The following is a 25,897-nucleotide window of genomic DNA, read 5'->3' on the forward strand; positions in this document are numbered from 1 at the left end:
TTTTGTTTTTACAATGCCATTATATAGGCATAATTATGAGACATAAGGCTTCACAGCTCTCTATAAATTAAGCAAGAGTCTCTGTAGTAAAGAGCTTAGTTTGAAAGTGAAAGAGGAATATTAAATACATTGTTTTAGATGGCTAAAGTGTAATTTTTTATATACCTTGATGAAAGTACATAGGAATATGTACTTTTTGTACTATGTATATGTACAATGTGTCCCACTCTGAGAAAAAAAAATAAAAAATTACATTAATCTTTTTATTTCCCCCAGTCAGATTGTATTGTATTGTATTCTGAACAGTTCTGTTGGCTTCAAAGAAACAATGTATGGAAAAACAGTTCTTAGTACAAATGAAGTTGTCAGAACATAGCCTTTTCCTGTATTCAGGCACATATATTGTATAGATATATGATTGGATTTTGCCCCTGTCAGCTGGAAATTTATGCTAGGCATGGCAGAGAATGTCAAACTCTACAAAGGAGAGGAATTAAAGGACAGGGAAGGGGCAAATATTCCATAGGTATGTAATTCCATATGGTACAGTAATTTGACAACACATTTTTGTCACCCAGAATACACTGATTCTAAGATAAGAAAATCAGTCTGTACCAATTTCTGGGAATTTTAGCCAAATATATATATATATATATATATATATATATATATATAAACAATAGCACAAAACAAACAAACATACAACACCAACTTTTTTAGCTAGCAAGTACAGACAATTGATTGGAATATGCAGACTATGATGAAAGTCCTCAGACCGACAAGTAATAGGTGATATGGTAGAAATAAAATAAGCCTACCTCAAATAAATACTTTAAATTATGAATAAATATTTTTTATAAATGCAAAAAAAAAAAAAAAAAAAAAAAAGCAGATGGAATTCAGAAGACAGAAAGATATTTGAGGAACGAGCTGAAGCTAGTCTTGTTAAAGTTTGAATTAAATTGAAATCCTGGAAGAACACTAAAGAAACAAAGTTTAATTAGAGGTTCTAAATTTCACATCTCACTTGAGTCTTTATTTATATAAAAATGCAGTGCTCACAGTGCACACTTGCAGCCAACTGCATCCTGGGCTGCATTAAAAAAAAGGAGTGTCCAGCAGGTTGAAGGAGGTGATTGTCCCCCTCTGCTCTGCCCTTGTGAGGCCCCACTTGGAGTACTGTGTCTAGGTCTGGGACCCCCAGCCTGAACGATGTGGAGCTGTTAGAGCAGGTCCAAAGGAGGGCCACAAGAGGCTGTAGCACCTCTCCTATGAAGACAGGCTAAGAGAGTTGAGGATGTTCAGCCTGAGAGGCTCTGGGGTGACCTCACTGAAGCTTTTCAATGCTTAAAGGGGTCTTATAAAAAGTATGGAGAAGGACTTTTTACTCAGGTAGATTATGATTGGACAAGGGGGGATAATTCTAAACTAAAAGAGGGGAGATTTAGATTAGAGGCTAGAAAGAAATTCGTCACTCAGAGGGTGGTGAGGCACTGGAACAGGTTGCCCAGAGACGACGTGGATGCCCCATCCCTGGAGGTGTTCAAGACCAGGTGAGGCCCTAAGAAACCTGATCTAGTGGATGGCATCCCTTCCTATGACAGGGGGGTTGGAACTAGGTAATCTTTAAGGTCCCTTCCAACCCAGGCCATTCTATGATTCTATATGTGTGTATCTATTTTTTAGAAATAATGTATTTTCTTTTTTTCACCAGTAACTAAGATATTTTAGGAGTTCAAAAGTTTCTAAGGAAAATATTTACATACTGTAAAAAAAAAATCTGGAGAAAAAATAAAGTAAAACAAAAACATCTTTCAGAATTTTATGAAGAAAATGTTTAATCTTTGCAGTCATATATATATATATATATATTATTTTTTTTCCTGATGAACATGTATTCTTTTTCTCATGGAGGGTCAAGAGGTAAAAAAGTCTTTTCTACTCATCGTACTGTACATTCACACACACATGCACACAGATGTCCTAACTTCCTACCAACTGGTCATTCAGAAAGACACATGAGATCATACTTTCTTCTAGGGAGAGATATTCTCCAAAAACTTTTTAGTAGAGATGGGAGGAATGAAGAGACACTTCAACAAGCCAAATATGTTACCTTTTCCTCTTGGTGTTCCTTTGGAAATGGTGATATCTACACATCAACAAGTGAAATTGCATTAAGGTAGTACTGTAGCAGCTTTTCCAAGGGCTTTCAGACTTTTGATCTGGAGTAAGGGTTGAATCTGTTGACTGGTTTCCTCTCTGAAGGAAATGAGAGAGTCTACAAAGGTATCCAACATGGGGAGCAAAAAAGAGATCTGTGTTATACAGTCTCTTTGGGTTCACATGTGGTGAGACAGATAATGCAACTGGAGTCCTGAACTGAAAGGATATAAGGTGTTTAGGAAGAACAGGGTCAGAAGAAGGCAAGGAGGGGGAGCTGATCTTATGTGGAAGAACAGAGTGGGAATAAGGCAAGGAGGAAGAGTTGACCTTATGTGAAAGAGCAGTGGAAATGCATAGAGTTCTGCTTTGGGTTGAATTATGAGTCACTTGAGAGTTAAGGATTAGTGGGCAGATCACCTGGGATGGTGCTGTGGTGGGTACATTGACGACAACTTCCTGGCACAGCTGATCAAGGAGATGATTAGGGGAGGTGCTCTGCTGAACCTGATACTTATATGTAATGAAGTACTTATGGGTCATAAGAAGCTTGGGGGCAACCTTGGCTGCAGTGACCATAAGAAGGTGAAGTCCAGTATCCTGTAATGGGGTGAGAAAAATCAGAGGAAAAAAGCACTATCACAACCTTGAATTTCAGGAGGTCAGATTTAGGACTCTGGGGGCCTGCTTGGAATACTCCTATGAAATATAATCCTGGAGAGAATAGTGTTCCACTGTCAAACTGTGCAGAGATAGGTTTAGGATGTCAAAGCCCACCTACAGCTGAATCTGGAAGGGGGCATAAAAAGCAGCAAGAAGGGCTTCTGCAGGTATATCAGGGAGATATGTAAATGAACCTTCTGGAAATGAGTTACAAGTTCACCAATTATCAGATGGTATTTGACACAGACAAGCATATGTCATATGGCATATATTGTTATTTACGCATTTTGTAAATGTTTTGGTAAAGGGAAAGTTAAACTTTTCTAGACATTGAATCAATCATAGGCAGTAGGAAGGAAAGAACACTAAGTTCAAAGATCTTGTGAAATATTTAGAAAATAATCAAATACTTAAAAGTAAAAGTCCACAGAAACATTTCACCTTTTGCTGCTGTCTGGAGCACAAAATTTAGAGATATAAAATTTAGATGTTTTAAACTTGAAGACGCCAGTAGTATATTCTTTCAGAAAAGCTCTTATGCTCTCACACTATCCTATGAAGAAGCCATCAAGCACAACACTTGTATTAAGCTGTAGTTTTAGTGCCAAGTAGGGCTTCCCACACTGAGGAGTCTGAAGCTTAGTGACAAGTCTGAATAAAAATCTACTGTTTGCCAAGATTGCAAATGAATCATAGGATTATTCATTTTTAATTTTTAAGAAGGATAGGTGCTAAAATTTGGAAAACAAACAAACAAACAAAAATAACAATGACAAAACACACATGCTAATAAGAGTAAACTGGCAAACTGTGAAGACAGAATTTTTTGCTTTCCTTCAGTCAAGACACAATGCAGTAGTGAAAATAGCATGCTTAACAAGACTATGGCATCTCCCAGTGTTTAAATGAGACAAAAACAATCACAGAGTACCTGAAGAGTAACTCTTCATACAAAGATCGCTTTGAAGTCATGTTCTTCTTTTAAATTGCCATGCTGGTGGCTACCTGTATCACAGCAGTGCAACAATTGCTATGTCCAGACACACATATATGCTAAAATTTCAGACCAATGAAAAAATATATTTTTTACATTGAGAAGGCCCTCTTAAAGGTGCTAAAAAAAGGTATCAGTTGTTCAGTGTAATGCAGTTAAAGTGTCTTTTCAGTTGTAGCCCTGAAGAAAATTATTCATGTTTCCTATCAGACAAAAGCATTTCATATTAATATCATTGCCTTGTTCTGGTTTTACGTCCATAGATAATTTAAGCCTTTTCCTAAACATCTGTGTCAACAAGTTATAAGGAAAACAGACTGGTGGCCTGATAAAAATATACACCACAAGATTAAACCATTATGTAAAAATAAATAAATAAATAAATATGACCACCCACAGTTTAGAGTAGCCCAAAGCAGTGTATTACATTGGCTTGACTTCAGTAACAAGCATGGGCATATACAAAGTTTGTGCTTCTTCAGCCACTAAATGCATAAGAGAAATATCCATATATTACATAAGTGTACTACAGCCAACCAATGGCTGTCATATAACAGGAAACAAACAAACAAAAATGACCAACCTCCTGTGAACAGTACAAACTGCTATGAAAGGATTAGTTAGAAGTTATGAAGTCCATGTTTAGATGAGTGTGAAAGATTTTTTTTTTCCTATTTCCAGTCTTCCACAGAAAAGTATCATTTATTTGTAGGAATACACTTACTATCAGACTCACGTTGTCTTTCCATTGTATTTTTATTTATTTATTGAAAAGTCATCACACAAACCTGCATTAAGAGCATTGTGTGAGTTCTATTTAATGTACAAGAATCACAAATACCTTCATGTTAGTATTCAGTTTAAATTGCACTGGATTCTTCAGCAGATATAATGTTAATGCTGTTGGCAACATCTGTTCCACAAAAACTTGGGAAAGCCCACAGGTTTTTTATTATAAAAAGTCAGCATTATTTTAAGTTAAATCAGGAGATGTGAGACAGTATTTTCAATACTCTCTGTTAATGATTTCTCTGATTTCACAGAGGTTATTTTTCCTTTGACTTTTCACAGGCAAACCAAGAAGCATCTTAGTGAAAGAACAAATTGAGCTTATCTGGCCTCCAGACCGATGAGGAAACAGTTGGAAAACAGTTTGCAAATTAGTCTGGCTAGAGAAGGGAGAAAAGGTCTATATAAAATTGTCAGACACCTGACAATAACTTTCACCCTGCTGCCGAAAGCATTGAGACACAAACCTAAATGGAATAATATAGAACATGGTTCCACTTTCTTGAGTTTTGATGGAGGTGTGTGGTGAGTCTTTGGTTTGGTTTCATTTTGCTTTTTAAGATGAACATCTTCCTGAGTATGTGATGCAGTCCAGTGTGTAATCTGAATGTTTTTGACAACACACAGCCATCCATATAAGCAGGTAATCTTTGAATTTCAACTTTAGTCCAGCTAGTTAATAAAGAAGGAAAGGAGGAAGTCAGTGGTTCTGTTGTCATTTAATTATCTCTGTTTTTTGCTGATACATAGGTCTCAACAGCCCTGTAAATTGGAATGCTAAATATTAATTCACAAATAAATATATTAAAATATGATAGTCTTTAATTTGAAGATGACAGATTGAGAAGTTTACTCAAAATAAACCTTTACCAGAAAGCTTACCAGAATAAACCTAACAGAATAAACCTTGCTTATGAAGAAAACGTGCATATTACATATCAAAATCAAACCAGAATACATTTAAGTCTGTAAATAAAATACCTGGAATTTCTGTTTCTTTGTGTAGCTATTATTTTCTTTTTGGAGAAAAAGTGTATGGTACATTATGAGAAGTACAGTAGAGAAAAGACTATTTTTCTGTAGAAGAAAGGGATTACCATCTCATACCTGAGAGTCTCTGCCACTCATGCTGGCAAGCTTTGAAGGACCACAGATCACACTTGTAATGAAATCTGAGCTCAGCAGGAAGAATGTGTCATTCAGGAAGACAAACTCTTACTTTGTCCTCAAGAACTGTAGCTGCTGCGTCACAGTAGCATTTAGGGACTGCAAAATTCAGGAGATGTTCTGTAAATCATTAGGGACTATACACAGGGCAGCAGAATTGTGCTGCTTGCACTCATTTACCAGATGAGTACAACTCTGAATGTGTTGGTCATAACTTAAACAATTAATTCACCCTATGATACTTGTGAGGACTCAAAACCAGGCACCTGCTGAATTACTGTTAGTATTCCCTTTGGAGTTTGGACCATGAATCATGTAGTAACCTGCATCCTGATTTCTTTCAGCTGATACTGAACCACAGATCTGGCTCTGTTATTATTGTTGTTGTGATTTCGTTGGTTTTTGGTTGGTTGGTTGTTGTTGTTTTTTCCTTCATTCCTTCCTTGGCTTCCTGTTACGCATCAGGTCTTGTCATAGGTTTTTATTCTATTTTTCTAGACAGTCAGTGAGATCATACCACTCTGTTTAAGGCCAGGATGTGTCAGTTCACAAGTCCTTTAAAATGTCCAGTCCATTTGATGTAAAAGTGGTTAGAACAAATGTTGACGAACAAGCAGAAAACTTTATGTAAATATGATTGTGAATCTCTACTCCCCAAAGGGGTAAAAAGAGCAACAAATTATTTACAGTTCCTTTGGAATTTTTAAACTTACCATGCTACTTTTCATACAATGAAAAGCTTTTGCAATTTGGAGAACCAGGATAGTTCATTTGTGTTACTTGTTAAACACAGTAAGACAATGATGGAGCCTCAGAGAGGCTCTGACAAGAAGCTGAGGACAGCCCAAGTTCATGGCAAAATGTCAGAATGTTCACAGTATTACTCTAAATAAAGCTAAATTAGATAATCCAAGAAAAGTGATAAACAACTACAAATATGTATATATATATATGTTACTATACACCATATACCAAATACCTGTAAGTTGAGCACATTTAATAATTAAAATTTTGGATTTACCATAAATATAATTCTTGGAAGGTTCTAACATTTTTCAGGTTAAGAAAGGATGAATTTTTAAACATTTGCAACTAGATAATCATTAAAAAGACAGACTGAAAGGAAACTTATCATAAAATCATAGGATATCCCTAGTTGGAAGGGACCCATAAGGATCATCAAGTCCAGTTCCTGGCACTGCACAGGTCTATCCAAAAGTTTAGACCATGTTACTAAATGCACAGTCCAATCACTTTTTAAATTCAGTCAGTTTTTTCAGTTCAATCACTTTTAAATGCAGTGACTACTTCACTGGGGAGAATAGGTCACCTGCCTCTCCACTCCCCCTTGCGAGGATGTTGTAGACCGCGATGAGGTCCCCCCTCAGCCTCCTCTTCTCCAGGCTGAACAGGCCCAGTGTCCTCAGCCGCTCCTTATACATCTTCCCCTCTAGTCCCTTCACCATCTTCATCGCCCTCCTCTGGACACTCTCCAACAGTTTAATGTCCTTGTACTGTGGTGCCCAGAACTGCACACAGTACTCGAGGTGAGGCCGGACCAGTGCAGAGCAGAACGGGACAATCACCTCCCTCGACCGACTACCAATGCCGTGCTTGATGCATCCCAGGATACGGTTGGCCATCCTGGCTGCCAGGGCACACTGCTGGCTCATATTCAACTTGCTGTCAACCACATCCCCCAGATCCCTCTGTGCAGCGCCTCACCTCGCCTTGCCTCGCCTCCTCTTCCTTTTCTTTATTCATTACCAGATCTCAACTGTCAGAAAGAAAACACCTCAAGAAAATTAGGGTTGAACCTGCCTAGTTTCAGATATCCATTTATAGTTACTATAGAACAGGTGCATTTTTTTATTATTATTATTTTTTTTAATTCCAAATGGAAAACAGAACCTCTTCTGGAATGCATAGATCATATCACCTCTTCTCACATTCTAAATTGTCCTTTGGAAAGGCTTATAATTTCTCATTAACTTTTCTTACAGGTTTTGTTCAGGTTTATTATAAGCCAGAGTAAGGCCACCAGTACTTGCCAACACAGAAGAGGCTTGATTCTGATTTCAGATGAAACCTTTGCAATATAGTGTCCTGTATTGTATGGTAAAACTTCATAATCATTATGGTTCTCTTTATAATTTCTTATAAATTTGATAATTGGTAGGAATATTTGGAAAGTTCCACATTTTCAAGTTTTTAAATTGAATAGCTGTATTTTAAACCTTCATGAAACATTCAGCTTTGCAACTAGGAAAGAATTGTTAATATCCCCAGAGTAAAGAATGTTATTTTTATACTTTTCACACAGTTTGATACTGCAAGTTTCCTCTTCTGAAAATTTTATTTAAGGAACTGCTATCAAATTGTTTTCCTTCTGAATAAGATGAAACTAAACAATGGCAAACTTCTATAATCATTTCACAGAAAGTACAGACATCTACCTGTAGTGCCTCATGATATAACTATGAGCCAATAATGTACAATGCAAGAATTATCAATTCATTTGCATTACTGAGAAGCTTTATTGGAAAGCTGCAAGGCCAAAGATGGGAATATCTTTTTTTCCTGTGACAATGTAGTTTTCTAAAGTGACTGACTACAAATAGCATAGTTTCCTTTTCATGTCTCTGTGTTTGAACTAATCTATCCATTCTGATGGCAAGTGTGCAGATGAGGGCTATCTGATGAAAGGCATAAACGTCAGGCAGATGAACACAGTAGTTTATTCACTTGTCTTCTAGTACATCAAGGAGCATATTCCACATACATAAGGATTAGAAATAATAGTTCCATAGTTAAGAGATAACTACTAGAAACTGCGTATGGTATTTAGCTCTAATTGTTTTACATGGCATAACCATCTCAACAGCCTGAATTAGAATCTCCTCAGGTGAAAGGCAGGCTTTTCACTGATTTTGGCAGGAGTTTATTAAAGTCTGAATAGAATAAATTTCACACTGGTAAAAATATAAAACATACTAACATAATTGGGAAAAGAAAAGCAAAGAGAATGTAAAGCAGTTGTGCCTCTTGCAAAAACAGTTTTGCACTAGAAAAGTATAAGCTTACTGATGAACTCTTTGCTATTGAAACTGTGATGGTTTGAAGGCAACTTCATGTTAGTGGCTGAAAAGTCTTTTTATTATTCAGAGAAGTTGGTGTGCTGATTATTTGGTTTAGAAGATAAACAATTGTCAGCTTGCCTTTCTGGAAACTACTGCAATCTTCCTAGTCTTGTCAACACATTACTATTTGTAATACAAAATGTGGTAGTCTTAGTTACAGCAACATATGACATATCATTTGTACTGATGGCATTATCTGAGGTTTAGTGATATGTTCATGTTTTCTGTTCTTTTATTCTATGATCAAAAAAGGTACCTATATGTCTCAATGAAATAAAAGACTGCTAGCATTTGATTGCTTAGGTGAAAGGCACAATAATTAGGAAATTAAGTCCTTTCCCATTTCAGTTGGGAAGGAAATGCTGGATGCAGTATTCTAGAGAAAGTTATGGATATAATTGTTGAATTGATCAATGGAAATCAACAACTCTGAAATTAATGAATGGAAAACAACTTATTTTACTATCTGTGTCTTGTGAGTGTGTGTGTATGACAGAAAAGTGCAGTGTTCTTAGTGTTCTGGGAGAGCTGTTTTCCTTCTAAGTGTATGTGAGAACATTAGTGCTAAATAAAAAACAACTTTGACATTCATTCTCTAGATAAGCATTTTATATATATATATACTTATGCTCCATTATGCTTATGATAGTTTGATGTGTGAGATTGGATAGTGCACTCTTTATATGACTTAAAAAATTATTTTCAATGAAGAGGGAAGTCATGACAGGCAGATAATTTTAAAGTATTTACTAGATGTAAGAAATGGAAGATGGATTATAAATAGAAGTGTTTTCAAAAGTTGTGTTAGTTCTTGGTTAGACAAGACTAGTTTTTGAAACGGGATCCCAAAGTATATTTAGAAAGTAAATACCAGTAGTAATATAGGTTAATCAGAATCCTTGAAAAAATTCTACTTTCCTTACCCCAGCAATTTTTGAGAGAGTCTGTTTTTCTGAGGTTTCTTCAAATGTCATCAAAAGTGTCTAATATATAATAACAAAGAGCTGTCAAAATTGATAAATGAAATAATTATTTTGGAGTTTATGGGAGTTTCTTTTAAGTTTCTGAATAATTATTAAATGCTTAAATAATTACCAAGAACTCCCACTATAAACTTACGATCGATCTATCTATCTATCTATCTATCTATCTATCTATCTATATATTTGCCATATAGCTTAAAAGTCATTTCATTAACTAGAATTTGTTTTAAAACCAAGCTAGGTCATTAACAACTGGAATTTCCTGTTTTCTGTGATCGGATTTTAGTGAAAAGACTTGAAAGTGCATATTTGCGAAACCTGTCTCTCCCAGGGATTAAATACAACTAATCTGGTATGATTGCCTACTTTTAAAAGATGATTCCACTAATACCTTAGATGGATTGGCAAGGCTGAAAATACCGTGTCATTCCTTATTGTCTTTATCTCTTTTGTGAACGCATGTATGACTTTCTGGCTATAAGAAAAGCTTTCTCAGGACTACTGAATTCAATTGAAATACAGAATTAAAGGTAGTTCAAGCCACATACAGTAGCAAAAAAAAAAAAAAAAAAAAAAAAAAAAAAAAAAAAAAAAAAACACCTTTCACCCAAAGTCTATTTTGCCTTTTCTTACAGGCAGCATGCTGTACTGGGTCTGGCTGGAATGTTAACTTTCCCGGCAGCAGCCCATACAGTGCCGTACTCTGTACTTGTAGCTGGAACAGCAGTGTTATCACACCAGTGTTGTGTCTACTGCTGAGCAGCAGTGGCACAGCATTGGGCCTTTCTCTAACCCTCCTAGGGGGTGGGCAAAAAGCGAGGAGAGAAACATCACTAGGGCAGCTGACCTAAACCAATCAAAGGGATATTCCATACCATGTGATGTCACACTCAGCAATAAAAGGTGGAAACAGGAAGAAGAGGGGAGGGGTGGGCTCTTGTTGAGAAACCGTGGGTCCTCCTCTTGAACACTGGCTGCGTGCATTGAGGCCTTGCTTCAAGGACGTGGTCAATCATCGCTCATTTGTGGGAAGTAGAGAGTAATTTCTTTCCTCTGCACTTCCATATAGCCTTCATTGATTTTGTTTGTTTGTTTTCCTCCCTTCTTTTTATTTTTCCCTTCTTCCTTCCCTTTTCCCCTTTCCCTTTTTATTTCCCCTTAGTTAAATTGTTTAGTTCATGGTAGTCTTTATTTAATTGTTATTATTATTTCCCTTTAATTAAATTATCCTTATCTCAACCTGTGAGTTGTTCTTTGCTTTACTTCTCCCCCTCCTCATCTAAAGGAGGGGGAGTGAGAGAGCGGTTGTGGGGTTTAGCTGTCCAGCATGGTAAAACAACCACAGTCCTTTTTGGCGCCCAACGTGGGGCTCGAAGGGTTGAGATAACAATAGAATTGATTAAACGCATACAGCTAACACGCTTGCTAGTAACCATGTCCATTGTCCTGTTAATAATGGCTTTGATCATATGTCATGCAATCTGTGTCATATTCTCCTTTCTCCTATATATCCGATCCGACAAAGTGCTACAATCTGTATCCACTTTTTTTAATTCGCTGTGCTGCCAAGCACTGACCTTGGGTTTAATCTGGAATTCAGGCTCTGCGCTGTTATCATTTGGGTCTCATGGAAACTATCTTTTAGAGAATATTCAGAACTACACTGCCTTCCTTTTCTCATCTGGACAACAGTTTATTAATAATATTAGGAATGGTACCTTTCCCTTCTTTCACAGTGGGCTAATTACAACAGTTTGGGAGTATTTTGAAGATCCATGTGTAACCCATGTATTGCTATTTCTAATTCTGAATAACAGGTTTCATTTTCTCTCTAAGATTAGTCGATTGTTTAGAAAACTTACTTGGCAATCTGTCTCGAAACAGTCTTGTGGTGAGTGGCAAGGTCTATGGGATGATGTTGGCAGATACCTGTCACGAGTGTCTCCTCCAATAGTTTTGAACTTCACCCCTGAGCAAGTGCTAAATCCTAAAAACTTGGTAGAATGTTTGAGAGTTATATGTCCTGACCCTGATAATGCTGGAGAACGACAGCTTGTAGCATTGTGCTTGGTCCTGGCTTACTCCTATCAAACACTGTTTAACATCATCCAGCAACTTGAAGAGAGGGAGGAAGACTCTGAATCTGATGACCAAGTAACACATGCTGTGCTGACCCAGAGGACCAACTGACTATGGTATCAGTCGCCCCCATAGTTAAGTCAAAACAATGGAAACGGAGGTCAGCTCGTTTAGCAAGGGAAGAAGCCTCTCATAAGAAGGAGGGAGAAGGGGAAATGGCAGGCACCTCTAAAGCAGGGCCATCACAAAAACAGCAGGAAGAAGAGATGGAAATCATAAAGGAATCAGAAATCACTCGATCCTTTTCCTTGAGTGAGTTGCGAGAAATACGAAAGGATTATAGTCGATGCCCAGGTGAACACATCCTCACCTGGCTGCTTGGATGCTGGGGCGAATAGCCTACAATTAGAAGGCAATGAAGCCAAGCAGCTGGTAGTCTTTATTTAATTGTTATTTCCCTTTAATTAAATTATCCTTATCTCAACCCGTGAGTTGTTCTTTGCTTTACTTCTCCCCTTCCTCATCTAAAGGAGGGGGAGTGAGAGAGCGGTTGTGGGGTTTAGCTGCCCAGCACGGTAAAACCACCACACATGCTTTCTTGTCTTGCTGGCATCTGAGGAACAAGGAGAAGGGCATTGTGACAATAATTTATAGTAGAAATGCTGACTCTTAAGCATGTGTTTGGTAGCATGCAATGCAACCAATAAGTAATGAATTATGTATGTTTTCTATGTAAAGTTGGTGACATTCCAGAGAACACAAAGATAACAATAGCTATATAATATTATTTTATCTAACAGCTATTATAAATGCACTGTAGTGGCAGTTCAGTGTGAGGAGTGGTTGAAACAAAAACAGTTGGTCTCAGAATGAACGTGGGCAGAAGAAACTGTCTTATAGTTTAAAAGTCATTTCACTCCTAGAAGAGCTACTAAATGGAATTGTAACTCTATCAAAAGCCTGAATTTATTGGCACAACAGAAGTATGAAATGTGAGTCACTATGTCTACAAGTGAAATCCATGGTAAGCAAACATCAGGGTCTAGAATGACAGGGACACTAAGGAATTGTTCAGAGGAACCACACAGTCAGGAGAGCAACCCACTGACTTTCATATACCCATATAGCTTTCAAAGCAAAGCCAAACTTCAGAAGTCACCATGAACCCACTGACTGTGGATTACATCTCAGAATTTCTGAGCAGAAAAAGCCGAGTACCTTGATAACTAACAAATTATATATATATAAAGACTGTTGGTTTGTTTTTTTTACAAGCCTTTGGCTCTAGACTTATAAGAGCCTGACATTGTATTGATGACTAAATACTTTGCTTGTTTTACCAAGACACACGTGATGTGAAAGACATGGCAAATACAACATGACAGTGTCCACTCAGAAACACAGGGTATTTTTTTACTTAGGGGAAAGAATGAATCCAAACAAAGTAGCGTGTATAGGAACTCCCTTGAGAGTTATATCTGAAAATACATTTATCATAGGCAAAAGGTGGGGAATAATCTGTGCTGCATTGCAGCACGTCCATTGGTGGACGAGAAAGGGGTGGTATAGCCAACTGTCTACTTTGGCTAAGAATTCTCTTTTAAAATGCATAAATTCATGCTTTCCTCCAAAAGCAGATGGCTGTGTAACATACTACAGTTCAAAGGAAACCCAGAGCACCTCAAAAGACTGTTCTCTTGAGTAACATAGCTGGTTGCATACAACAAAATTAAAATTGATAGTTTTTCATTTGCAGGAAATAAAGACAAGTTGATATGCAATAGGCTTTATTGAAATAGACTGACCAGTCTCATACCTTAGGAAATATCTTTATGAAAGACATCCAGGACTACAACTGGATAGCACACCTGCAACCACTGTGTCATATTTGTATCTGTAATTTAATATTGTCCTATCTGATGCTTGGTGGCTGCTGCATATTAACTGAAATACACTTTCAATGTATATGCAATTTTTTTAAAGTTGAAAATGTATTCATAAAAATTCCATTAAATACAATTTCAAAGAGTAGGTGAAATGATGAGGAGTTGAATTAGTAATCAAATATATAAAAGGAACTTTAATGAGCAGATTCAGATTTGAAACCCTGAAAAACAAAGCTGCCTCTTCACAAAGGAAAGGGTATTTCTTTACCACATAACTGTTCTATTTTGTGAGGCGAGAAACTAGCTTTGTTTATGAATGTCTTGGCATTTTTGGCAATATCTCCGATGAACATACCAATATAGAGGATAGCTTTTGGCGTGTAAACATTTGTCTTCCAGTGTTTATGATGAGATTAATAGTTATTCAAACTGGTGTGAAACCATGTGAAACACACTGTATGTGTCTGTGCACACATATGAAAAGAATGTATAGTTTTCACTAATTACTACTTTAGAACAAAATCAAGTAGGTTGCTATCCCACTTCTAATGTCCTCATATTTTTATCAATTCTACTGGTATATTCTTATATCATATGCAATCATCATTATTTTGATGAAAGACTTAATTAAAATAACAGTATATCAGGAATTTCTTGTAAACTCCGTGTCCACTATATTTCTCTGATAATGAAGAGGTAAATATATTTCCTACCTCTTTGTTTTATTTCACAAATTTGATTATCTATGATAAAATGTTAATGAACATACCATTGTGTATACAACACAGACAAGAAACAAGAACAAATCCCACAGTTTCTGCTTCTCAAGAGAAGTCCCATGAACATCTCTGGAATACATCTGCTGAGATGTGCAAACTCTAGGATGCATAAAGGTATCATATCTGTGTGACTTTGTGTCTCCCTGAATTCCAAATTCTTTATGCAAACTATGGGATTTTTATGTTTATGCAGCTTATTAGTAAAATCAGGTGTCCACACCTGTTTGAAAATTTAGGTAAAAATGAAAAAAACATCATTTTTTTTTCCTTCCATCAGAATATATAGCAAAAAGTTTCTTTCATTCCCTACAGATTCTAGAGAGCTCTTGTCACAAAAGATGATTGTTCATTTAGTGATTAGTCCACTTGGAATGTTCTCATACTTGTTTATTAAGTAACTAAACTGGAGTTTTGCTCCTTCACAACTGCTATTTGGTAAATAGCAAATTAACTTAGTGCGAATGGTTCATATGCTGGATTGCTGTTTCAGAAAGAGAAAGTTGAGCATGTGTTCATTAATTCTGTATAAACTGGCCATGTTTGTTACAAACTTATGCCCCATTTTCTAAGATTATTATTATTATTCATTTATTTATTTATATTTTTTATTTATTTATTTTTATTATTAAGTTTATTACTATTATTTTTTTCCTTGGTTGTTTCAATGTCTATTAACAAAATAGTCATCTTGATTACTGTTTTTAACAGAATCAATGTGACTATTGGGTTCATTTTTCAATATACAATACACTCTTCTAACCCACCAGATATTCACTTTGTCACTGTGTACATGCACAAAAAGCACTTCCGTGTAATCCCAATGTCTTTGACAAGCTGAGATGATAAGTAAGAGTGGGGTCAGATGATTGTTATTTTTTTATACACAACAAATTCGTAAGTGTGACAGAAATCCACTAGCACTGCACAAAAGTCATTAACTCAGACTAAGACCTGGCTTAACTCCAGTAATCTGAGAGGAATTAAGCCACTGCCAAATTTGGTCCATTAACTTCTGTATGGTTTCTGCTACATGTCAAGTTGTACACTCCATATTCAAACATTTTATTACTAAGATTAACGGCCTGTCTCCTACTGAATTAAGAATCCAAAAGCATGAAAAGGAAATGGCTGGCATAATGCAAAATGCATAAACTCATTAAACATGACTATTTTGACACAGTGGTACATACTATTCCCAGACTGTTTTCAAATCCTGACTCAAGTCTCTTACTTCATGTACTGACAAAATGTCATAGGTTTCATGCGATTCCAGACAATCCCTATCAGCTCCCTGTCCACTGCCATCTCTAGTATCTGCAAAAATTATCTGAAGAATACCTTTCTTCTTCAAAAAGAAGACTACATTACAATTCTAATTTAGGGTGTAACAATCAATGTAGAAATAGGACTGGATGGATCCAAATATTTTCGAAGGGTTAAGAGACACTTTGCTTTTGATGCTACTTGGCCCAAAAGATACAATGAATTTAATCTTCATTGGATTAGATAAACCAAGTGTTGAGCTGAATCAAATTCCATTTGTTATTACATCTTTTTATTTATACTATTACACAAGAACTTTTGGTCTGTCTTGAGACGGGGTAAACATCCAGATGGCCCTTCAGGAAGGTATGGAATGTTTTGCCTGTTGTGACTTCTGACAGGTGATGTTTTTCAATGCTGTTAAGCTTATGCTTTACCTTCAATAAGTAAGTTGTCTTCATATAGTTTTAAAAATTGCTTATCTGCACTGATGCATAGCCTGTATGTCTGAGCAGAGCAATGTATAGCTGTAATGGTTACCAGGGAGAGAAGAAACACAATATTCTGCATAGAGAACAAGCTCAAGAGGCTTACTGAAATGAACCTGCTACCTCTCAGAATATGCACAGGTTTTTAATCAGTGGCAGAGCAGTACTTTTTCCTTAGATTAATCCTATATCTCCTCTTCAGCCAACTTTGTGTCATTATTTATGTCTCAGAGGACATAAATAATGCTGCCGTTCCATTTTTTACATTTATTTTGTTTATCTGTGCCTAACTACAGAGGACCCAGAAGAAGGACAAACAAGACCTGCTGAATAATTCCTGTGTGCGGTCATGCTACAGGGTCACTTCTTCAGACACACTTTTACTGATAGCTTATAATTTGATTATTAATATTGCTAGTATTCCCATTTGTGAAATTTTAATTAAATTGATTCTTTACCTGCCATACTGCCACAGTACAGTATGTGAAAATCTATTCAATTGTAAAAATGAAAATAATTCAACAAAAATGTTTATAACTGACTTGCAGTAAACTTACTTGCTTCTCATCATTTGAAAGAAAATAAAACTATTAAATCCCCAATTGATGAGAAGACTATTTGGTATAGATTGTGCAGAGAAGTTGATTTGAACTTACATAGCAATTTATCAAAACATCCCAGAAGCATGTGATTTATTTCCAGTGCCTTCCCCCCATCTATGCTGAAATAAAATATGTAAAACCGGGAGACTTGATGTGAAGTCTCCCTGCTATAAAGCACTTCTTTTGCATTCATTACATCATCCCATTTAAAAAAAAAAAAAAAAAAGTCATGGCATTATAATACCCATATTTAAAAAACAAGCAAACAAACAAACAAAAAGTGACAGGCAATCCTCTAGAAAAACTAGAAGTCTTCATTTTCAACTTATTTACTTTTGTAAAAAAAAAAAAAAAAAAAAAAAAGAGTTTAGTTAACCTTGATCACTTTCTAAAGTACTCCATCTGAATGCTAATTTGTTGCAATGAGCATTGAACACATCTGTCAGATTTTCTTTGGTATATGACTGACATACAATGATGATAAGTAGCAAATTTCATGACATTTCACCAAGTATGATTTTCAGAGTTTTATTCATTTATTATTGGATATATTTACATGACAGAGCCCCATATATTGTCTTGGCAACCATTCTGCAGGATATAACTATTGCTTACAGAATAGACTTCACATTTACTAAAGTTTTTCTTCTTAGTGTCTATAGTCTAGATAACATGAAAATCTGAACCTGAAATATTCTGAAATTGATGGGTCTTTGTTGAGGGATTTCTGAAACAGCAAAGATCCCATGGCTTGCTGCAGCTGAGCAAACCAAGCTACCAGGACGACTATGAGAAGTTCCCATGACAGTGTTCCCACATCACCCAGTTGAGGAATTTAGAAAAATACTGTTGCCAGCAGCTGACTTCAAGGACGGGATCTATGTGACTGCTAATCACAAGGGGTTGTTTTCTTGCAGGTGGGGTTGTTTTTGTGCAGTTGTTTGTCTGCGTGCTTTTGACCAATAATCTTGTGTAAGACACTATCCGCCCCTGTTAAGTTTACTATAAAAGGCAGGCTATTCAGGTAATAAAACGGAGCGTGATCTGACCATACCAGTGTCTGTCATGTTTTTGGCCGTTCTTCCTGCAACAGGTCTTTAAATGAGCTTTTATTTTATTTTATTTTATTTTATTTTATTTTATTTTATTTTATTTTGGCTACATCCTCTCTTTTAGCTTTTCTGAAGGCATAAACTGTTTAAATTGTCTTAATTTCTAAAATGTCACCAGATACTTGGATTAGTGTAGCTTCTTTTATAATAGCCATTCCCCATCATCTGTTGAGCATATGATCTTTTCCACTAAACAGAGTAGTTTTCTTATTCTGGACTATGGAAAAACATGAGGAATGCAACAATTTCTGCCCAGGATGAACAGATCACAGCTGTTTGTGTCCATAAGTTTAGGTATAAGTTCTGTAAAGGAATTCAGTCTGGGTTTGTCCCATTTGGCTGCTTAAAACCACTGCATCTTTTGGCACAGTACAGTGCATTCAGAACACTTTATTCTGTAATGTTAGTGATACCAGAATAGCTACTTTGCCAAAGCTTTGATTCTGCTCTGATGCTTTATGTGGTAACCTTTTAACACCCTGTCCTCCCATATCATGCAAAAATCAGTGTCATTAGTCTTGCTTTTCCTAAGCTCTATATTCAATGACCTTTAAAATATTAAGTACATAAAACACTTCATTCCCGTGGTTTGGACCAGAAAGGCATGTTGTAACATAAATTGTCTCCATTAAAAATAGAGATTGGCCCACCAATGTTATTTTTTTACAGTGAAGTCACATGGAAAAGTTACTGTTTTCCACTTTAGGTTGTAATTGTATTCTATGCTTGATGGCACTAGCAGATGCATAACGGACAGAGGCTGTTTTTGCTGGTGACCCATATGATTTTAAGAATCTCAGAAGGCTTTGTCATTCAAGTAAGCACATACTATATACATAGCAGTTCCTCTCTCTGTCTCATTATGTTTTATCAGGTTGCACTATCAGAAGACCTCATCCAAGCCAATTAACATTGGTGAAAACACACCCATGGGACAAAGTCCGTTAATTAGAGATTTTTGTTGTTTCATACAGAACAATTGCAAATAAAAATACAATAGATGATTTTTAAAGGCCACTTCAGTTTAATAATGTGTCTGACAAAGGCACAGATTTCCTCTGTGAAACTAGTTTAATTAAGAAGCTGAACCACATTGTCCACATCACATTGCACAGAAACCCTGCTGGAACAGTGCAAATATTTGCCATTCCTCTTTTGAAAAATACAAGTTGGCAGATGAAGACCATTCAGGACAGATGGAGACATGGGAGTACCTTCAAAACTACTAATGTGCTTCTTATTAACAATCCATCACCCTTGCACATACTATCACCACTATTTGGGGGTGGGGGAGAAGGGGGTATTAATCATTTTTTGCAGTACTCTGCTCATTTCTGAGATTATGAGAAAAAAAGGACAGGATCTCAACATTATAAGGAGTGCTGCAGGTGTCTAAGAGTAAATGCTTACTGCTATTTTAGGATTATGAAATTGCATTAAATAAGCGAGTCATTGCACAGGACTGGCAGATGTGAGAGAGAATCCATGGAAGACCCAGTCTATCCTGAAGTATCAGGTAGAGGCTAGACAGAGTACAACATATATTAGGTAATTCTGCCTTCCATTTCAGTGGAGGTGAAGTTAAGAGTGCAACACACTGTTGCATGCAAGTACTTGTTTTTGTAAAGTATCATGTCTGATGAAAAGATCAGACATGAAGGTAACATGCTATGACAGATAATCTTACTGCAGTGAATTATACAAGTAATATCAGACATTATACGTGACTGAAAGTTTCCACTAATAATGTTCCTAACTATAATGCATCATATCTCAAACTTGTTTATTTCACCTACTTTCAAATTATGCAAAGGTTTTAGGATTATCTCAATTAATAAATATGCAAATGGTAGATTAATAAGTAACAAATGGTAAAAGTAGTGTACATATTACTATAATATTAATATAATATGATATATTATATTAACATATATAATAGTTATATAATATATATTAATATAATATATATATATTATTTTTTTATAACTATAATATAAATGGTATTCATATGAATAGTCATGACCAGTATCCTTCCTGGAGGGAAACAATAGCTTTGTACACCTAGGCAACACTAACAACAGTCAGATGGATTAGATGGCTTCAGCAAAGGATCTGACAGAAAGCGCTGACTGAATGATGCCAGGTGTGTAGTCTCAGTTTTCCAGTATTTGGTTAACAGGAGCTTTCATTCTTCCACAATGTCAATTTATTTGCCATTTTCACATAAATAAATAAATACATGTATATATACATAAACACCAATCTTTACATTATTCTTTAAAACACAAATTCCACAAATCCAACATATTGTCTAAAAGGCCTTAAGTTACTTAGGGAATATTATAAAAATAAAAAATAAATTTAAAAAAAAAAATTAAAGCCAGGAGCCCTGAGCTGTTATGGACCTTTGTAGAAATAAGTTTTCTTCAGACAGGAGTTCATAAATCCAAGCATCTGCCTGGTCATCTTTTCCAAACATGGCAGAATGGCTTTGCAGAGGTCTTCAGACCCCCTAAAATGCCTCTTATCAGTGTGGTCTGTGATATCAAGGACCATGCTAAGAACAGATGTACACACATGGCATATGTGTGGAAAGAATACAAGTGTCATACCTTGATTTTGTAGCATGACTGAAAGGCCAGTGTGTATGAATAGACCTAAAGTTCTGCAACCATTGCCCATATAGCATGCTCTGTGGATACACTCAGTCCACACTAGAGGAGGCTGGTCAAAAGCAGGATGGATGTAAATTAACTGCCTGAGAGAAAAGGGGTTGTTCTCAGTAGAAGGCCACAAACACAGTATAGATAAGCAGAATCATGAATAATAAACTTAGTGAAATGTTCAGCAATACTTCTGAACAATGACTACTTTTCTGGTTAAAACAGGAAAAGTGTAGAAGATGGTGAAAGAGATGAATGCCTCAGTGTTTAGAAGCATACCTCATTGGTTTTAGTTATAATAAAGAACAGTGATTTTATTTAAATAATTTGTGTCAGAATACTTGGATGTCAATCAATTCACTTGCTAAATTCAGCCCATTCCTGATTTTCTGTTCCAAATGTCATAGTCTAATTATGGACACTGAAAAAATGGTTTTCTTGTACTCCAGTGGTCACATTGCATTACTTTTTATGACAAGCATTTGCATACAAAATAGATTTCACTTAGTATAGAAGGTATTCTGCATTCAAAGTTCAAGCAAAGTATGTAATCCATGCTGCAAATGCTATTCTATCCAGTGATGGGATTTTTACCATTAAGCAGCAAAGTCATACTTAGAAACATTATTATCACCATTAAAAGACGTCTCAAAGAGATGAAGAGCATGTCTAATAAACCATATCTGATCATTCTTATAAGGAAGTGAAAAAGTAAGCAAAATACAATGACATTAAAGTTGGGCAAAAATAAAATATGTGAATGAAAATCAAATGAATACATTTAAGTTCACATAATTGAAGAAACCAGTCATTGAATGTTATCTGTATCCAAATGATTAATATGATTATTTTTTGTTGTTGTTCACTAAATGTATTACTCTCATTTGACATCCAAAAATACATTTCATTATTGAGAACAAAAGAAAGAGTTTTAAAGTTGATTGTGAGTGAATTATTGTCAGCTACAGATTTTTATTCAAGCCTCCTGATGGGGGTTTTGAAAATATTCATCAATGTATTGTTCCTAAAAATTCTTGTTTTGCCTGGAAACAGTTTGAGAAATGTAATGTATCTCCACCTTTTTTACTTCTTTGATTCAGTGCTAACTATTAAGCACTATAAAACAGAGACTAGCTATCTTTAGGCATAAAAGGAAAATAATACATTAAGTTCTACAGCCACAGAGAGGAATAAAGAGTAATTGGAAGTTGTTAAAAAGGAACTATTTCAGCTGGTCATAATTAATAGTTTATAACATCTATTCTAATAACAACTGAAGAACTTACTAAGCGGTAGAAAAATGGAATTTGTGACTAAAATAGACAGAAAAGGTAGAAGAATAATGTTCCCCTTAAAACCACTTCGATATCATTATAGTTGCAAATTAAGATTGAACTTGCTGGCACACTATTGGAGCTGTGCTATGTTTGTAGCTTTCTTACTGAGAGCACATTTTCTGTAAGAACTTTATTCATTCTCATAAAGTAATAAAGCAGTATGGGGAAAAAAGACAGCATTTGGCCCTGATTAAAAACATAAAAAGAACATGTTCACATTGTAATAAAATAATATAAATAATCAAATAATTATATAAATAAAATAAATAAATAAATAAATAAAATAAAAAGCAGAATTTAATAGTCTGATGTCATGGCTTAATGCTTGTTACAGACTGGCTTGTGTCTTACAGCAAATTAATAATACTTCTTCCATTAGTAGAAAATTTCCTATTTCCAATCTGTTTACATATATGTGTATGTATATGAATATATGTATATATATTCATCAGATGCCCTTGTGTGTCATAATTTTGTCCTATGCCCAGTTCTTTCCTGTACTGGCTGTAAGTGGTAAGACTTTTGTAGCAGGAGGGCTTCGGGGGTGGCCTCTGTGAGCAGTGGCCAACAGCTGCCCCATGTAAGATCAGAGCCAGCTCCAACTGGCTCCAAAAAGGACCCATGCTGGAGCAGTTTGCTCCTGACAGATGGACCCCATGGTACAGACCCATGTTGGAGCAGTTCTTGAAGAGCCTGTGGGCAGCCCACGCAGGATCAGTTCAGGAAGGACAGCATTCCATGAGAGGGAATTCCACGTGGAGTAGGGGCAGAGAGTGACTGTGAAGGAGTGGCGGAGGATGAAGTGTCAGGGACTGACCCTGTTCTCCTGCACCACTCAGGTTGATATGGAATATTTTTAAGAGGGTGGATAAGGAGGAATATGCTTTTAATTTGCTTTTAGCTTCTCACTGCTCTAGTCTGCTAGTGATAGGCAATAAATTACATTGATCACCCTATGCTGTCTGTTTTGCTTTTGATGCTAATTGTTGAGTGATCTCTGTGTCCTTGTCTCAACACTTTCCATAGTATTTTCTCTCCCTTTCTCTTTAACAAGGGGGAGTGAGAGAGCAGTTGTGGTGGAGTTCAGCTGCCCAGCAGGGTAAAACCGATTCCTTAAACATTAGAGACTTTCTGCTTTGAGTATTTCTGTTCACTGTTTGTGCCAAACACTGAAACTTGAGTACAGCTTCATGTTTATACATATAAGACAGATTAGTAAACTTTTAAATATGTGAATTCCCTACAAAAATATGACTTACCCAGACATATATGGTATTTTTGTTTTGTTTTGTGAAACAACTAATTACATAACTTAGATCTGGGAATTTAAGGTGAAGTTTTGGAAGAATTTAAACATCTACTTTGAATTTCTTGACATGTTCTACCTCATGTCGTATAAGATGTGTGTCCTGCAAGTATACTTCCTGGATTACATACAAAATTTATTAGTGCTTCACACTGTCTCACTAAATGTCTCAGAACTGTGTGATACATACGTGAAAATAAAGTCAACGTTTGGAAGGGGTAATCTTAGACACAGATTCTGCCTTCTGATATAGTGGTACAGTTTAATAACTGATATGTGGGTCATCTATTTGCCTCCAAAGGGATTTTACTGCTATCAAGTAATTTTGTTCAGCATTATGAGGGTGGATTACTTCTAATATTGCAGGCACTGCCCACAGCTTAGCTCAAAAGGGGGGTGGGAGGGGGAGAGGGGCGGGGGAGAAAGGGGGAGGTGGAGGAATTAGTAAATGCAAGAGGTTGGTAGAATCAGGGATAAAGAAAAAGAGAAGGACAGGAGGACAGAACCATAAGAAAGACCTTGGGTGGCATGGGCAGTGACAGGATGAGGAGGAACAAGAGAGAACTTAAGATGGTGAAAGAGGGAAAAGTAGTTGTGTGGCTTGATGTACAGAAGTCAAGGACATAGCTGCCTACATTGGTATGAAGGCAAGAAATAGACTCAGATTCATCAGCAACTAATTTTCTTACACTGTGCCCTTCCATCCTCATTCTTAGCTGGCCTTTAGCATAGGCTGCTGTAGTGTGCATATTTGCAGTGTTAGATGTAAAATGTGTATGTGAATTTGAATCTGTTCTTGTATACTGTTCTAGCCTTAGAATGGATTTCTGTATTATTTTGTTGTCTTGGAAATAACTGTGAAACCCTCTTGCAAAGCACTCTTCTTCTGCCCTCTGAAAAGTGAGATTTACTCAGAAAATAATAGCATTTCATTGTTTATATGTATTCAGTTCTTGAATGGTAAAAATCAACACTGTTATACTTAAAATATTAACCTTGATGACAACCCACACTAAGTGGTGGTTTTTGTTGTTTTTGTTTGTTTGGAAACAAACTTGAGAAGTTGAATTCTAATCTGCTAAAATAATGCAGATATGATGAAGTTAAGCACTCTAATGCTGAAATATGAAGATGTCTGTGTATTCTTGCTCTATGACATTTTTTTCTGAAAATGGTGTTCTACACTGGAAAGTGTCAGGTAGCTACACAGCAGATATGTAAGAGTATTCTCATTGTGGTCACTTTTTGAAGGTCTACATCTAAGGCTGTTGCTGAAGTATTAGAAATGAATATAAAGGCTCTAATGAGTCTTCTTCAGATAGTGGCCTTTGCTTGGAAGGCTGTACAGTCTGTCTTCAGGAGAAGCCCAAGGAGTGAAGAACAGCAAATATACCTGTTTCCCTCTCATATCTAGTGTGGTTTCCTTGTCTAAGGAAATAGAATCATAGAATCATTTGGGTTGGAAAATATCTCTGAGATCATCTGGTCCAACCATCACCCTACCACCAATGTCACCCGCTAAACCATGTCCCTAAGCCCCAAGTACAACCTTTACTTAAACACCCCCAGGGATGGTGACTCCACCAGCAGACAGTTGAACTTTTCAGACATATTCAACATAGACTCAGTCAGTGCCGCAGCCTGAATAGTCTTTGTTATTAATGTTCTGCCCCTTCTCCAATGGAAAGGAGTGAAAAACTCATTTGTCAAATTCAAGTTGTTGCATAAGATAGAAGTAATACGTTTTCTATTATATAAATAATTCCAGAGTAGTCTAGATAAAAAGATAATCAAACATTCCAAAGGGAAGTATGATGGGAAATGCCACAACGCTCAAAATAAATAAATAAATAATGATCCTAAGTGGGTGTAAAATTACAACTGATATTTCGTAGAATCATAGAATAGTTTGGGATGAAAGGGACCTCAAAGATCATCTAATTCCAAACCCCTTGCCATGGGCAGGGACACCTTCTACTAGATGTGGAGACACGGTTGCTCAAAGCTCCATCCAAAGCCTCAACCTGGCCTTGAACGTTTCCAGGGATGGGGCATCCACAACTTCTCTGGACAATCTGTTCCACTGCCTCACTATCCTATAGTAAAAAAAATCCTTCCAAATATCTAATCTAAATTTACCATCTTTGAGTTTAAAATCATTACTCCTTGTCCTATCACTATGCTCTCTGATAAAGTGTCCTTCTTCAGCTTCCCTGTACCCTTTAGGTACAAGAAGGCTGCTGTGAGATCTCCCTGGAGCCTTCTCTTCCTCAAGTTGAATAAACCAAATTCTCTCAGTCTGTGGGAGAGGTGTTTCAGCCCTTTGATCATCCTCATGATCCTTGCTAACAATGAACTACAATGGTATGTGAATATCTCCTAGAAAGAAGATTACTGTGGAAATTATGAAAGGCAAGAGACATAGAAGAGGCAGAAGTATGAAAAGAGTGTACAACTGCTATTTAATACTGCAAATGATGGTA

Source organism: Aythya ferina (genome assembly GCF_964211825.1).
Source record: "Aythya ferina genome assembly, chromosome: 2".
NCBI lineage: Eukaryota > Metazoa > Chordata > Aves > Anseriformes > Anatidae > Aythya > Aythya ferina.